Source organism: Lathyrus oleraceus, chromosome 5 (genome assembly GCF_024323335.1).
Source record: "Lathyrus oleraceus cultivar Zhongwan6 chromosome 5, CAAS_Psat_ZW6_1.0, whole genome shotgun sequence".
NCBI lineage: Eukaryota > Viridiplantae > Streptophyta > Magnoliopsida > Fabales > Fabaceae > Lathyrus > Lathyrus oleraceus.
The window spans coordinates 624,846,514-624,863,838 of NC_066583.1; positions in this window are offsets into that span (position 1 = coordinate 624,846,514).

Consider the following 17,325-nt stretch of genomic DNA (forward strand, 5'->3'; position numbering starts at 1 on the left):
GCACAAAGAACTATTGTAGAATTTCATATATCATAAGTCTCTCTAGAAGCTAGCGAATCAGAAGTTATAGCTCCTTCACAAGTTGTTTGTCCTGAAGCTAGAACTTCAGAAGCTAGATGTTCAGAAGCAGGTGGTTCAGAACCAATCCCAACCTCTGAAACACATATAGAGGAAGCAATGTCAGAAGAAGCTCCTTATGACTCTCAAGAAGCTACAATCCATAAAGACCTTCAAGTATAAGTCATCTCATCCATAAGAGTTGATCATTGGAAATAAAGACAATCCTCTTAGAAAAAGATCTGCATTCAGAGAAGAGCATTCAATATAGGGATTTATCTCCATGATAAAACCAATTTCTGTCGATGAAGCCTTTTCAGATGATGGATGAATTGTATCCATGCAAGAATAACTTAACTAGTTTCAAAGGAATGATATGTGGGATCTGGTTCTCAGATGTCATAACCTAATTTTGTCCGGACATTTCAAACTTTTATGCATCCAACTTTACTTTATTTCACTTAGAATAAAATTTTGATTTCATAGAAAAACAGTTGAATTGATTCTCAAGTGTGCATAAACTTAGTGGGCAAAAAAATTTAAGATTGGGATTGTAGCTGTTAGTTTTTTTGATCTATGGTTCACGTAGTCTAACATAGTGTACTCGTTTTATTTTTTTGACTCCTTTTATGGTCGCATTTTGATCAGTCTGAGCCTTTTCAATCGAGCATTTTTTACTTCAAAATTTGATCAAAACCTGTCTGTTTTCTAGAAGTTTATTTAGCGCTGATCATTTTAGTGCATTCATTTTATTATTTTGAGCATTATCACGCCCATTTTTCATTCATTTTGAGTCCTTTTATTTTTGTTTTTTTGTCAACATGTTTATAAAAAATAAATAAGATTAGTTATGGTTTCATTTCGATTTGATGTTGATTATTTAAATATCCTTAGTCGAGCTTTGTTGTGAAGTGGGATAACATTAAAGCATTAATACTATTATGTATATAGACCGATGATCACATCTCATCGATCATGGATAAGGAGTTATCAAGTCTTAAACATAGGTATGAATATTAGGAGGAATATTTATACTGGATTAACCCACTATGAGAATACTACATAGAATGTAATGCAAACTGTCATAAGTTATTCTCATGGCGATAGTGGTGTATACCACCCTTCGATCTGAAACCACTATGGACCATAGATGTAGAGTCGAGTGCTTTATTATTGATCAAACATTGTCCATAACTAGATGGCCATAAAGACAATTGATGGATACTCCATGAAGCATGCTGAGGGACATGAGTGACCTAGATGGAATTTTCCCATCTTGCGTAATAGGATAAATGTCTAAGGGCCCAATATTGAACTGGACAAGGATGACACGGTCTATGCCTTGTGTTCAATATAGACATAAGGGCAAAAAGGGTAATTATACACATAAGTATTATCACAAAAAGGGATTTGTCATATCACATGACATTTTCGTGTCTTGGGTAGCAATGATGTGTTGTTAGATACCGCTCATCATTTATTATGTTAAATATGTGATTTAATATAGTTTCCAATATCATGAAAACTTACAGGGTCACACACAAAAGGACGGATTGATAAGAGACATAGTAAATAAGGAACACCGTAAGGTACGATGCACTTAAGTGAATTGTATAACATCGTAAGGTAAGGTGCACTTAAGTAGAATACGAAATATGGTAAGGTACCATGCGCTTAAGTGATTTTTGGTATACCATAAGATATGGGCCACATACACTTAAGTGGACTTTTTAGCTTGCAGCCCACACAAGTGGTTCTATAAATAGAACCCTTGTGCAGAAGCATTTCACTTGATGAAATTTTGTTTCTCTCTTTCTCTCTCTCTCTCTCACTCACTCTCTCTCTCTCTCTCTCACACACACACACACACACTCACTCACTCTCTCTCTCTCTCTCTCACACACACACACACACACACACACACACACACACACTCAAAGCATTCATTCTTATCAGCTAGCACTGAGACTGAAGGAATTTGTTCATGTGGATTGAGTTGAGGCGTTGTCACCATTCAACGCTCGTGATCACTCTTTAGATCTGCATCAAAGGTTTCAATCGCCATAAGAGGTAACGGTTTCTATCACTGATCATGCCCATTCATAAGGACCACTAAAGGAAAAAATTTAATTTCCGCTGCGTTTTGGATCGCAATTTTCCTTCAGTGGTATCGGAGCCACTTACGAAACCATGCATCCGATAGATGTTTATTTTCTGTATTAATACAATTAAAATATATAATGAAATAAATAATAAACAAGTAATTAAATTTGGAATCATGTGTGTACAATTTGGATGATTGATGTTGACTATGCTTCGGAATCCGACATTAGTCTGGTGAAGCAGCGATACACCGATCGTCCATAGGTTACACAAATGAGATCAATCAATTTATATATATGACATAAGTAATTCTGATGCAAAATATGGTATATATGATATACCATTTCTATTTTGTTCATTCAAACACTTAATAATTGTTATTCCTTTGAGTGATCAATGGTCATTTGCTTCGGAATCCGACATTAGTATGGTGAAGCAATGACGTGTTGATCAATCATATTGACTTATCAATCGAGGTGTGTTTAATAGTTTGAAATTGTTGCATTAGGGTTCATGACGGTACAATGGTTGTGTTGTCAAAGAGTTACACGATTAGGGTTGTGACTGCACAAGAGTTGTGCTTTAAAGTATCAAGTGTTGATGAGAAAAACGATGTTGGTTTCAAATGAATTGTTTCAGTGGAACCCTCGGCTAACTCTGCGTAATGTGATCAATTGCCGAAATTTAATTTTGTTTATTTAATTAACAGAATTTAAATTAATAATAATAATGTATTTATTATTATTGTCTTGTGGTGATCAGTTATGGTCTTAGTTTTCCTTTATTTTGTTTTTGGGATTTTAAAATACGGCATGCGTGTCATACCTCTCTTTTAATCTCTTAATGTAACTTCTTTTCTCATCTCGCTCCCTCGTATGTAAAACGGGTTTCTTTTATATAATATAATACTATGAAGAAATAGAAGAATACAATATCAAAGGAGGACAACCTTGAAGATCTTGCATAGAGAAGCTTAGATCGTTATTAGGTTAGCTTAGGTTCTCTCATTGGCTTGGGAGAACAATTGCGCTAGGGGCCATAACCGTTTCATTTTTGTATGTATGTTGATGCATGCGAATGTATATTGATGCATGTGAGAGACGATTTGTATGATAAATAAGTCGGCGAGATCAAAATAATTACAAATTCCCTCAAATTAAATATTAAGTTTATGCTTTCCAAGTTTTAGCACTCATCAAGACTAGTATCGAATAATGTAGGTTTCGCCTACGCGGGATGCATGTTCTATATTAGTAAGGTTCGATGGGATAATTGTAATATCCAATTGCTAAAACAATGGGTCAAACTTAACTATACAAATTATAATAAGATTATATACGTTTAGAAGCAAGAGTTGGAAATGATCCATATGATGGATTGGAATAAGGAGTTATTCACCCAACTAAAATATTCGAGAGTTGTATTAGATACAATTAGAAGGATTTCCTACCTAAATAACCTAGTTTTGTGTAATCCACCTACGCGGACTTAAAACAAAGTGAAATGTGGATTTCTACCCACTAGAAAATCTTCCAACGGTATTTTCCGAATCAAATGGTGAGGGTCATTTGTTTTGAGTAAAATAGTGGGAGAATATTTAATTAAAGGCCTAATTGAATATGTTATTTTAATCATACTTATATTTTCATATTTTTCATGTAGATTACCATGACAACAAATACCTCTAACAACATTTTAGAATCAATCCTTGATAACAAAAAATTGTCTGGGATAATTTTTTTGGAGTGTTGATTTTCGATATACCATAAGTAGAATTTTAGAATATCGTAAGGTACAATGCACTTAAGTAGAATACGAAATATGGTAAGGTACCACACACTTAAGTGATTTTCGATATACCATAAGATATGAGCCACATACACTTAAGTGAGATTTTTAGCTTGCAACCGACACAAGTGGTTCTATAAATAGAACCCATGTGCAGAAGCATTTCACTTGATGAAATTTCGTTTCTCTCTCTCACTCAAAGCATTCATTCGTAGCAGCTAGCACTAAGACTGAAGGAATTTGTTTGTGTGGACTGAGTAGAGGCGTTATCACAATTCAATGCTCGTGATCACTCCTTAAATTTGCATCAAAGGTTTCAATCACCACAAGAGGTAACAGTTTCTATCACTAATCATACCCATTCGTAAGGATCACTAAAGGAAAAATTTTAATTTCCGATGTGTTTTAGATCACAATTTTCCTTCAGTTTTTCCGCCGATCTACTTGCCTCTCCCCACCCGTTCTAGATTCGGCCTCTATTTTACTTTCCAACTCATGGGAAACGGTGCTCTAGTGAAATCATCCATGATTTCACTTTGTTATTTTGTTGTTCAAGTCATGGGAGACACTAATTCTGGTTTTAGTGATTCGTTTACCAAAGTTCCGCTTATCCTATGTGAAAATATAACTAGCTCATTCAACTATAACACATGGGCTGGTGTTGTCAAGATGCGGTTTCACGGTCAGGGATATGAAGATCACTTAACCACAAAAATGGATATTGTTCCCTCCGCCAAACTTGCTAAATGGAAGAAAACGGATGCATCTTTGTGCATTGTGTTATAGTTTTCCATAGCACCTAGTATCTAAGCATAATACCAAGCCTTCTCCATTTTCTATAAGGTTTGGGAAAAGGCCAAGAAAATATTCTCCAACGATGTTCATTGTTTATATAGTATCATCCACAAAATCAACACTCTGAAGGTGAGGAATATGGATATGCAAGCCTATCTGAGTAAGCTTGGCTACACCACATGCTTCTGGTCCGACTTCCCCTCCCTTTATTGTTGCTCTAACACCAGGTGACATTAATTCCCTTGCATCTCTTGGAAATAATCAAAATTACTTTCGATGAGGATCATCCAACTTCAAACCTCATCCCAAGTGTGACCATTATAACAGGCTTGGGCATAATATTGACCGTTGATGGAAGTTGCATGGAAGACCTCCACGCCAGGTAAATGCAACTCAAATCGATCAATCATACACTCTGCAGACTTCACATTCTCTTCAGAACTTTACGCCATCTATGAGTTTTTTCTCAGGTGGTGTCAGACTAATCAAAACTCTGGTTCCACGACTTTTGGTTGCACACACTAGTAATTCATCTGTTTGCTTCTCTCACTCATGTCCTCTTAGTCCTCGGGTCTTCGATTCTGGTGCGTCTGATCATGTTACCGGTAATAAAGGTATTTTCTCTTCTCTCTCTAGCTCTGGTTTCTTACCTAGTATAGCTAACGCAAATGGTTCTCAAACCCAATCTCAAGGGATTGAGACTGTTCAAATTTTATCATCTCTGGCTGTTACTTATGTCCTATACGTATCTAATTGCCCATTTAATTTATTGCCAGTAAGTCGTTTAACTCGGTCCTTTAATTGTCTTATCACCTTTACTAACACTAATGTTACCTTGCAGGATCGGACTTTGGGATAAACGATTGGTGTCGGATGTGAGTCTCAAGGCCTCTACTACTTCTCTATGCCATCTACCACATGCTCCACCACAGATTCTCCACTCACTATACATGCACATTTAGGTCATCCAAGTCTTTCCAAGCTACAAAAGTTGGTGCCCATTTTATCTAAATTATCCATTTTACATAGTGAGTCTTGTCAATTAGGGAAACATACTCGTAGTCACTTTCCCGATCGAGTAAATAAATAGTTGTATCCCCTTTTGCTTTAGTTCACTCCGATGTTTGGGGTCCCTCGCGTATAGTGTCTGTTACGGATGGAAAAATGACAGAGTCGTCACCATCTTTTATTCATTCATAAGGAATAGGGAAATAATGAGAAAACCCAATAACTAAGGGTAAGATGCTAAGTTCGGGAGTCGGTTAAGTAAGGGGAAGGTACTAGGCACCCCTTACCTCTATTGTACTCAATGGGATCCTCCTCTAATTCTAGGATTAGCGTGTACTTGAGATGTTTGTTTATCATTTATTCATTGTTTAATTGTTTATTTATTTATAAAAATGTTTTATTATTTTAATAAGGGCTAAAAAAAGTTTTTGATTATTATACTCGCTAGAGTCTTACAACTCTATGCCTACCTACCCTCAAACTTATTGAAGGATCAGAGTCCGATAGTTTGTCTCAAAAATATTGGTTGGTTGGTTTAATACCTTGAAATTTCTTACGCACCGGGGACGCAAAAATACATAATTTTGAAAAAAATGTCTCAATGCTCAAGGGCAGAGGACTTACAATTTGAGGTGTGTTAGACTGATTTTATCCCTTTTTGATTGATTGCAGAAAATCTCATTACTTTGATTTTAAGAAAATAACCCCTAGTGATATTCCAATATTAAAAGTTTGATTTAGAAACCCAAAGACGATATCGCATTACTTTAATTTTAAGAAAATAACCCGTAGTGATATTCCAATATTAAAAGTTTGATTTAGAAATCCAAAGACCATATCCCTTATCCCTGACTTTAATCCCTGATTTTATCCATAAAAAATATTATAGAATTTTATCCCATGATATCCCTAAGTTATCGCATGATTATCCAATGAATTATCTCTAATTATATCCCCTCATATTCTAATTAATTTTTTTATTTCTTGCCAATTATAAAATTAATCTTAATCCCACTTTCAATCCCTAATTATATATCTTTTGTATTTTTAACCCCAAATTGATTATAATTGTTTAAATAATTTAATTATTTTTATTAATCCAACTAAACCCTAAACATGTTAATTATTCTCATTAATCTAACGTATAATCCTAATTATTACTTATTATTATAAAAATATGTTAATTAAAAAACCGAGTTATCCTCTTAGATTAAATAATTAACTAGAATATCGTCATAATTAATACTAACTAATCATTTTTTTGAATATAATTATTCTTGAGAGAACCCAATTAATATCTTAAATAAGACTAAATTGGTTAAATGACTCAAATAATAAAACTTATTTTTTGTGTTTTTATTTTTTATTGTCGATATATATATATATATATATATATATATATATATATATATATATATATATATATATATATATATATATATATATATATATATATATATATATATATATATATATATATATATATATCACCATTTATTAAAAGAGGAAATATCATAATAAATCCGATTATCAATTTGAATTAAATCTAATTATCATCGATCTTAACTTATCCCTAAGCAAATACAACATGAATCCATAAATACCCAACAACTAAACCGAGTAAAATATCAAATAAAGACGAAGAGAGTGAGAATAAACTAACTTACTGGAAATATATTATCCCGGGTGAATAAAGATTTTCCCTTCTTTTTTATTTCTTATTCTTCCTGCTTTCGATCCCGCCCCTTTTTGTAAGTCTTCTTCTTTATCCACACCATTCTTTTGAAAATATTGATGATGGTTGAGGTTTTAGGGTTTTAGTCGTTGATGTTCTTCAATGTGAACAGTAACAATTTTGGATAGATAATTTGTAAATTGTGGATGAAAATAATATGAGAAAAAAGATTTCTATTTATAGGTAAACTTAGGTTAAAAAAATTAAATGAGATTGTCTATTTTTAGAATGATTTAATTTAACTTTATTTTCCCTATTTCTTAAAGCCCAAGCCAATGAAACTGGATGGATTCATGGCTTGCTGAATTTATATAAATTTTTTTTAAATAAATGAAAATAAGCATTACCTAATAATTATAAAAGATTTTGATGTTTGATTTATTTTGAGATTTAAATCATGATTTTAATCAAAATAATAATATTTAAAATATGCTTTAAATAAAAATACGAAAATAAATAAAAGGGGAATGCACTAAAAAGAAGGAAATCAGGGATTTAAACTCATGACATTCCCTTTTATAGCTCCTTATACTCCTTTTGGAACCAACTAAATCATTCTATTTATTCAAAATAAAACAACATTATCGAGTATATAATAATAATCTTAATAATAATATTAATAACCTAGTTATGACCCTAATTAGATAATATATCAATTAATTATAATTTAATTAATTAAATAAATTAATTTAATCCTAATTAATCCCAATAACAATAATATAACTTAATACTAATACTTAAAAAAAATAATACTAATATTAATCTATCCCCATTTAACTAATAAAATTATTATAATCTATTATAACCCTGCTATTAAAACAAATAATCCCCCTAATTATTATTTTTTACTAATGTTTTTTAATAAGACAAAATGCCCTAGTTACTAATGGTAATATCCCTCTAGCATAACTCCCTAAATTATCACGTTCCAAACAACATCCTTGAATTAAAACAAATCCCTAAGAGAGACTAAAAAGTCAAAATGACCCCCCTTTGACTTTTTAGGTCATTGAGGTTGACCAAATGCCTTATAAAGGGCTTTGAGCATGTCAATGACCTAGATTCTAAGTCAATAACAAGAAAGAAGTAGTGGCCAAAATTTAAGGTACGACAACGTCTACTTTTGAGTCTAGGTATTTTGTAACCTTTATTAATGATTTTTCACGTTGCACGTGGCTATTTTTAATGAAGAATGGATCTGAATTGTTTTATATTTTTGAACAATATTATCGGGAAATATGAACCCAAATTGGTTTGTTTATTCGTACTATAAGAAGTGACAATGCACGTGAATATTTATCCCAACAATTTCAAACTTTTATATCATCCAGTGGTATTCTCCACCAAACATCTTTCCCTCATACACCTCAATAAAGCAGGGTAGCCAAGCGCAAAAATCGGTATCTCGTAGAAACCACTGGGACCCTACTTCTCCATGGTAATGTTCCTCTCCAATTTTAGGGAGATGTTATGCTCACGTCATGTTATCTTATAAATCACATGCCTTCATCTGACTTTAATAATAAAATCCCTCATTCAATCATATTTTGAAACCCTCCCATTCACTCAATTCCTCCTCGAGTCTTCGAGTCAACATGTTTTGTACACAATCTCTCCCTTGGAATTGATAAACTATCAACTCGATCACTCAAATATGTCTCTCTTGGTTATCATCGATCCCAAAAGGATTATCGTTTCTATTCACATACTCTACAATGATACCTCATATCCGCCGATGTCACCTTCTTTGAGTCTGTTCCATATTTTGAGTCCAACCAAGTAACTCCGAAACCCGTTCAGGAAAGTACTCCTACACATCTTCCGGAAGTCCCATCTGTCATTATTCCTCATCATTCCAGGGAACCTGGAACACTAAATATCCTTATAGTTAACCCCTCACTTCTCGTCCACTTCAAACATATCAGCATCGCCAACCAACATTTGTCATACATATCCATGAGTTTATACCTTCCCCTGAGGTTATTTGAAGACTCTCCTTCGATGCCTTCGCCATCACCAGATCTGATCCTGCAACCTAAGTCTGATCTTATGATTTCCCTTTGAAAAGGTATATGTCAAACACGAAATCCTTCTCCACATTATATTGATTTATGTTATCATCGTCTTTCCCCTCTACAATATACTTATTTGTCTTCTTTGTCTTCTATTTCTATTCCTAAAACTCCAAGTGAAGCATTATCTCACCCTGAGTAAAGGCAAGCGATGATTGATGAAATGTGTGCTCTTCAAAGTAGTGGTACTTGGGAATTGATTCCTTTACCCCTGAGAAATATTTAGTAGGTTGTCGTTGGCTTTATACAGTAAAGGTTAGACCAGATGGTAAGATCGATCAGTTTAAAGATCGCTTGGTAGCCAAAGGATACACTCAGATTTTTGGGTTGGATTATAGCGATACCTTCACGCCTGTAGCCAAGATGACATCTGTCATACTTCTTATAGCCATTGCAGCCATTCGACATTGGCCTCTTCATCAACTTGACATCAAAAATGTCTTTTTACATGGTGATCTTGAAGAAGAAGTATATATGGAGCAACCACCTGGGTTTGTTTCTTAGGGGGAGTCATCGAATATGGTTTATAGGCTACGCATGTCTCTTTATAGTCTTAAGAAATCTCTGGGAGCTTGGTTTGATAGATTCAGCGATGTAGTACAACAGTTTGGTATGGTCCATAGTGAAGCTGACCATTCTACTTTTTTATCGTTACTCAACCCAATGGTGCATCTATCTTATTGTGTATGTAGATGATATCGTCATAACTGGTAGTGATTAGCATGGAATACTCCAGTTGAGACAACATCTCTCGAATCAATTTTAGATAAAAGATCTTGGTAAACTCCGCTACTTCTTGGGAATTGAGGTGGCCCAATCTAAAGATGGTTTGGTGATTTCCCAGTGGAAATATGCTATGGATATTTTGGAAGAAACGGGGTTGTTGAATGTTAAACTAGTTGATACTCCTACAGATCCAAGTGTAAAACTTCTACCCAATCAGGGGGAGCCTCTATCTGACCCAGGAAGACATAGAAGATTATTAGAAACTTAAATTATCTCACAATTACTCGTCTGGATATTTATTTTGCAGTTAGTGTGGTAAGTCAATTCTTAAATTCCCCTTATGAGGAACACATGAAAGTTGTTATCCGGATTCTGAGATACATCAAATGTGCTCTAGGAAAAGGTCTCGTGTATGAAGATACAAGACATACTCAGATAGTTGGATACTCTAATGCTGATTGGGCAGGATCACCCATTGATAAACAACCCACCTCTGAGTATTCTATACTTTTTGAAGGAAACCTTACATCCTGGAAAAGTAAGAAACAAAATGTAGTTGCAAGATCAAGTGTTGAGACAGAGTATAGGGCCATGAAAATGGAAACATGTGAACTTATTTGGTTAAAACAAATGCTCAAGGAACATCAAATTGAAGAAGAAAGACCAATAACACTTATATGTGATAATCAAGCTGCATTGCACATTGCTTCAAATCCAGTCTTCCATTAGAGGACCAAACATATTGAGATAGACTGTCACTTTGTCAGAGAGAAGATCGAGTCAGGAGACATCGTCACAAGCTTTGTCAACTCTAATGATCAATTGACAAATATGTTTACAAAATCCCTGCGAAGCCCTAGAACTAATTATATATGTAACAAGTTTGGTGCATTTGACTTATATTCTCAAGCTTGAGGGGGAGTGTTGATATTTATAATTATGTAGTGTTAAGAATATTTGTATATAGAATAGTCTCACATCGACTATATCATGTAATTAATTATAATCTATCTACATATAATAATGTCTTTGTAATGCTTTTTAAAACACACAATTTAATCTAAATGTCTCTTAGTATCGCTTATTTCAACAAACATATCCATTTTTTCACTCTCCAATAGTGGAGCTTGTACACAGGAGGCAAGTTCCCTCCATCTCTAAGCGTACTCCTTGGATGATTTGTTGCCCTTTTGTGACAAATTTTGTAATTGCATGCGATTGGGAGCCATGTCCAAGTTATACTTGTATTTCCTCAGGAAAGCATTAGATAGGTCTTCCCAAGTATTGATATGTGTTCTCTCCAACTGCATATACCAATATAAGGATGCCCCACTTAGATTATCTTGGAAACTATGCATCATTAGTTTCTCATTTGCTGTATAGGTAGCCATTTTCCTGAAAAATATTCGGAGATGGTTCTTAGGTAAACGGACGCCCTTGTACTTCTCAAAACTAGGGGATTTAAATTTTGGAGGTATAACCACATCTGGTACTAAGCACCTCTCCATAGCATCGACTATGAAGATATTGAAACCTTCAACAACCTTCAACCTTCTTCCAGGATCTTATATTTGTCATCGACCATTGGCTCCCCAATAATGGCATAAGGTGAGCAACTGGTTTACTCTCTTGACCCATACCCATGTGGTATTCATCCTCATATTGTTGGCTTAGTTCCACATAGTTGTCATGTGGAACCAGTATATGTAGGGGACGAGATGCCCCACTCTGAAGAAAAATCGGGATAGACCCTTCAGGATGAAGGGCATTAATTTTTTGTGAAGTGATATTAGCTTCATTCCCTTACATATCATAGATGAATCCTTTCAGGGGGTTACCGTACCTGAATTGTGGTGTTAAAACCAAGAAATGGGTGTTAACCATAGAGGTGTGTCCCAAAGAAGGCATGTAACCATGACAGTGTCAACCTGGATGGTGGTATCAAAACCAAGAAATAGGGGTTAACCATAGAGGTGTGTCCTAAAGGAAAAGGATAGGGGGTTAACCATAGAGGTGTGTCCCTAAAAAGAGGTGATTACAATGGTGTTTAAACCAAATGGAAAGATAAAAGGAGCCACAGGGCTAGTTGCAGACTTGTCAGTGAATTGACTAGAATTTCACTAAAGTCTATGAACATAGACAAATACTCTAAGCAACTGGGTCATTCGTCTTGTAGTCAGAGATATTCTAAAAAAATGTGGGAAATATTCCCTCTCATCATTCTCTATTTCTTAAGGCTCATGGCATGCAAGACTAGTCAATGACTGACAAGTTATTGAAGCAGGTTCCCAAATATGTTTGTGGGGATGAGTCAGATGACTGAGATTTTGACTTGCTCTGGGAAACTGTGATCCACTAGAAGTCTTGTACTTGTTGGGAGGCCGGAGCTCCAAAGTGACAAAGTCAAGTCCTATCAAGTGACCAAGGGACTTATGGTCACTTGACAAAGCCTAAGGGGAAGTGTAACATATGAAAGGATCTAGTTGATCAAAGTGAAATTTGATCAAGCCAAATCAAGGGAATGAGATTGATGAACAAACACGATACATGATCATAGAAAAAATAACCTAGGGTCTCATTGTGATTTAGCCCAAGAGAAATCCATGTGGGTGCAAGAGTGTACCAAACTTAGTCCTATTGTAAGGTAGCCCAAGAGAAAGCCATGTGGGTGTAAGTGTGCTAACCTGAGCAGAGAATGAGATGAGCAGAGGCATAAGGAAATGAATAATAAACAAGATAACAAGGTCATAAGTTCAAGATTTGAACAAGTTACAAAGTCAAAGTGTTCACAAGGTCTGTAGGTCCAAGGTCACTCCAAGTCAAGCAAATGCTCTAAATCCTAAGTCCAAGGTCTAAAGTACCAAGAGATCATCATCACTCCAAGTCAAGCATAGGCCTTAAAGATCAAGTCAAGTTTATTTTATCATGTTTTGATTTATTGAGATTAATAAGCAGATCAATCAAACAAGACAAGAAGCAACAAATGAATAAGATAAGATGAATAAAGTATGAAGTGAGATGAGGAGTAATGAGACATAAAATTAAAATGCATTAAGTAAATGACATAAACGTAAATGACATAAATTAAATGACTTGAATTAAATGGCAAGAGTTAAATGTCAATAAAAGTAAAGTTCATAAAGTAATGTTAGTGTCATACCCTAATTTTTAACCATAAGATCCCATATATCATTTTCGTCATTGCACACATACAAGCCCACATCTTGATCCTCCCACTATTCATCTTTGGGTTTGCTTCTTGCAACGATCACCAAGTATCTATTTGTTGGTATTTTACCTTTGTGTTTATATGATTAATGATTATATAACCACTAATCAAAATAGAAAAAATATGTTTTATGCTCCTTAAGTTTATTGTGCAAGATAGGGCTTTTCAATCAAGAGCATCTCAAAGTTTTGTTACTTACTTCTCAAGGAAAGTCAAAGGTTCGTGTGTTTATTTTCATACCTTCTTCAACAAGCAACTTTAAGCTTTGAGCAATTTAATCAAGGATGCCTTATTTTGAGTTCATATGATCACCCATATGCTTTGAAATGCAAGTTAAGTCCAAGTACGCAAGTTTGTTCTAAAGGGTTTGACCAAAAAGTCAATATTTTGAAGCCAAAGTTCCAAGGATAACAAATCCTTCAATTCTCAACATTTTGGAATGCTTATTTTTTCATATGACTCTTCTCAACATTCTCTACAACTTCTCTTTACATAACAAGAGCCAATTATGCTTGGAGGATCATCAAAAGTTTGGAGACATTATAAGTCATTTGTGGACTTAGTGAAATTTTACCTATTTTCAAGTGACTTTTTCTCAACTTTCAAAGATCATAACTTCTTGAATTCTCAACATATGAGTTTGAGGAGTTTCAAGTCACATTTTTCTCACACTCGGATCAAATTCATTTTGTATGAATTTTGCATCATTTCTCGCGCATTTGTATCCAAACACATTCCCTATAAATAGAGGTCGCAATTGCATTCATTTCCAAGCTTTTGAGAGCCAAGAAATCCATGTTGCAACTTGAAATTTTTCCAAAAAATTCAACTATCGTATTTTGAGTTTCAACTTGTTTCAATCCAATTTCTTGATTCCATTAGCGTCTTTGGCATCCTCTGAAACTTTTGCAATAATTCCCAAGCTCTGAGACCTTCTGAAGTGCTCTAACCAGATCAAGCTTCATCAACTTCTAATCACCATCTGGACAAGGTAGTTCTGAGCATCATTTGAACTCAAACAAGTTACCACAATGCATTCCTTCACTATCTGATGCTTTCCCCTAACTTATTTGATGTTGATTGATCGTGTTCATCATTTGATTTGATTTTTCGTGGCTTGCTTGTTTCTTAAACTTCTTTGAAATTCCCTTGGCTCAGTTTAGATAAATGAATTTAAGGCATAAGGTTGAATTTGAGATGAGAAGAGAATCACAATGGTGGTGGTCTCATGTTCTAAATTTACCAAACAATGAAACTCCGGTGAGAGCTCACCGGAGAAGATGACCGGAGTTTTTCTCAGGTGGTCTGGGTTTGGCCAGACACGTTGGACATTTGAAATGTTCTGATTGGTTGGATTTAAATTGGATCATGTGTTTGGCTTGTAGTGCGTTCCATCGTGTTCCCAAACATATGAAGTGTTGGATCTGCCACGTCAATGAATGAGGTGTGATCCAACGCTCAATGTTTTTTCTAATTTTAATTCTTTTTCTTTTATTATTTTTAATTATTTTTTCTTTTAAATTTCATAGTAATTTTATTTTTTATTCAAAAAATCCCAAAGTAATTTTTAAAATTGTCTTTTATTTTTCCTCATCTGATTTTTATATTCTTATATTTTTACATTTTATTTCACTGATTTTCTATTTTTTAATGAATTTTCTCCTTTCTCCTTTATTTTAATTGGTTAAAAAATATTTTTCTGCATTTTAAAATTTTGAAAGTTTTATCATATGTTTTATATTTTATTTTCAACCTTCCATAATTTTCTTGGCCATTTATTTGGTGTTTTGAAGGACTTTATGGATTTTTTTTATATCTATTTTAAAATTCATTTAAAAATACTTTTGGTATATTTTTATTTCATTTAATTGCATTTTATATTTGTGTGACCTTTGTGCACTTCTGTTGGCCTTGGATCATGATGGTTTGGACTTCAAGTCTCATCAAACTCAATGGATCTTGGCTGTTGATGGGGTGAAAACCCTAATCCACCAAAATGGATGATTGATTTTGATGATGACTTGATCAAGCTTTTGGTCCAATTTGGGTGTGACCTTTCTTGTCCCCTTCTTCTTCATCTCTTTCTTTTCCCTTTGATCAATTGGATTACTTGTGTCCATCTTGTTCATGATGTGTGGATTGGTGCTTCATGAACTTTCATCATTTCAAATCTACCTCCTAATTGATCATGGATCATTTAATATACTTTATATTGATGCATAAGTTTGTCCTAAGTACATGAAGTGTGGATTAAAGTAATGGACCATCCTTCTAGCCTTTGTGCTTGATCATTCTTTCTTTTCTTTTTGTGTGACATGACTTTAGAATAATGATTTACATATCACTTCTCTAGCATGTATTAACATTAACATTATTATTGACCAACCTCAGATAGTTGTGACTTCTACGTAAGTCCAATTACGTTTGCTTAACATAGCACTAAATTTATCCCAAAAGCAAAGGCATTTTTATAAGAGAGATTGTGAGTCTCATACTCCTCGGGGTATTGTGTGAAAATATTGTTTCTTTTCCATTTGTGAGAGCTAGTGGCATACTTGTTAATTTTATCCAAGTTGGAGCCCTTCTTATAATGATGCATAGGTTCATGTTTTTACGCTCGTGGGTGAATAGTTGAGTATTCTCCAAAAAATGACCAAACCATCCTTCATTTTTTATTACTAACATCATTTACTAACATTTTACGTGTATTAACGTTTACTTCAAAGTCATTTACTTTATGCTCTTTTACTTTATGCCATTTACTGTATACTTTACGTTTAGCATCCCATATCATATTATTTGTGATTTTGTTATTTGTTCTTTGTCCATTTGAACTTTCATTTCTTGCTAAAAGACATTAATAAAAGAAGAAAACCTAAAAAGAAACTTGGTTATCCTGATTCATGGAATTGAGGCTACTATCATTGGCATTGTTGTGGAGTTATGGACTTAGAACTAGGATCTTGACCCTTACTTTGGGAGTTTGTGATTTGAGACCTTGGAATTCATCTGGTACCTTTGACTTTGGGCTTCTTTTGAAGACTTGGCTTGGTTACTTTTGGTTTCATCTGACACATGGATTATTCTTTACTTATCTTGGCTTGCTTAAGGCTTAATCCAAAGGAGGGAATTCTTGCTTGACTTATGTCATAAAGTTTGCTATCTCTTGGTTAGATCTTTCCTCCCTAGCTTTTTACTTTATGCTCTAGAATAGTCTCTTATTCTCCTCCCATTCTTTAATTTTCAAAATCTCCTCTCTTTTTCAAAACCTTCTTGTTTTCCAACTTGAATTATTTTCTCAATAAACCTTGACTTTTGTCAAGTGATTTTCAAAACCTTTTCCTAATAAATACTAATTCATCTTAAGCATATTCAAACCAATTTCAAAAGACTTAAAAAATGCATGACTCATTCAAATTGTTTTTATGCCCTTTTATGCACTTTTCCTCTTTTAAAACTTTTCTCAAAGTTTAGACATGAGTCATTTCCACAGTTAAGATATAATTCTCTCATCCCCATAGTATTGATGATAATTCTTTTCCATCTAAGAGAGTTATTGGCATACTTGTTGATCTTTATCCAAGTTGGAGCCCTTCTCATGATGATGCAAAGTTCTCATACTTGTGGGTGACTAGTTGAATATTCTCCTTAAAATGACAAAATGTCTTATTAGTGGAAAAAACGCTTGTTAAGTCGGTTAAAAACGACTTTTTAAGTCGGTTCCGAGACTGGCCTAAGAATTGCCGACATAAGAAGTTTTAACTTCTTAAGTCGGTTTTAGACCTGACTTAAGAAATTATTTTTAGGTCGGG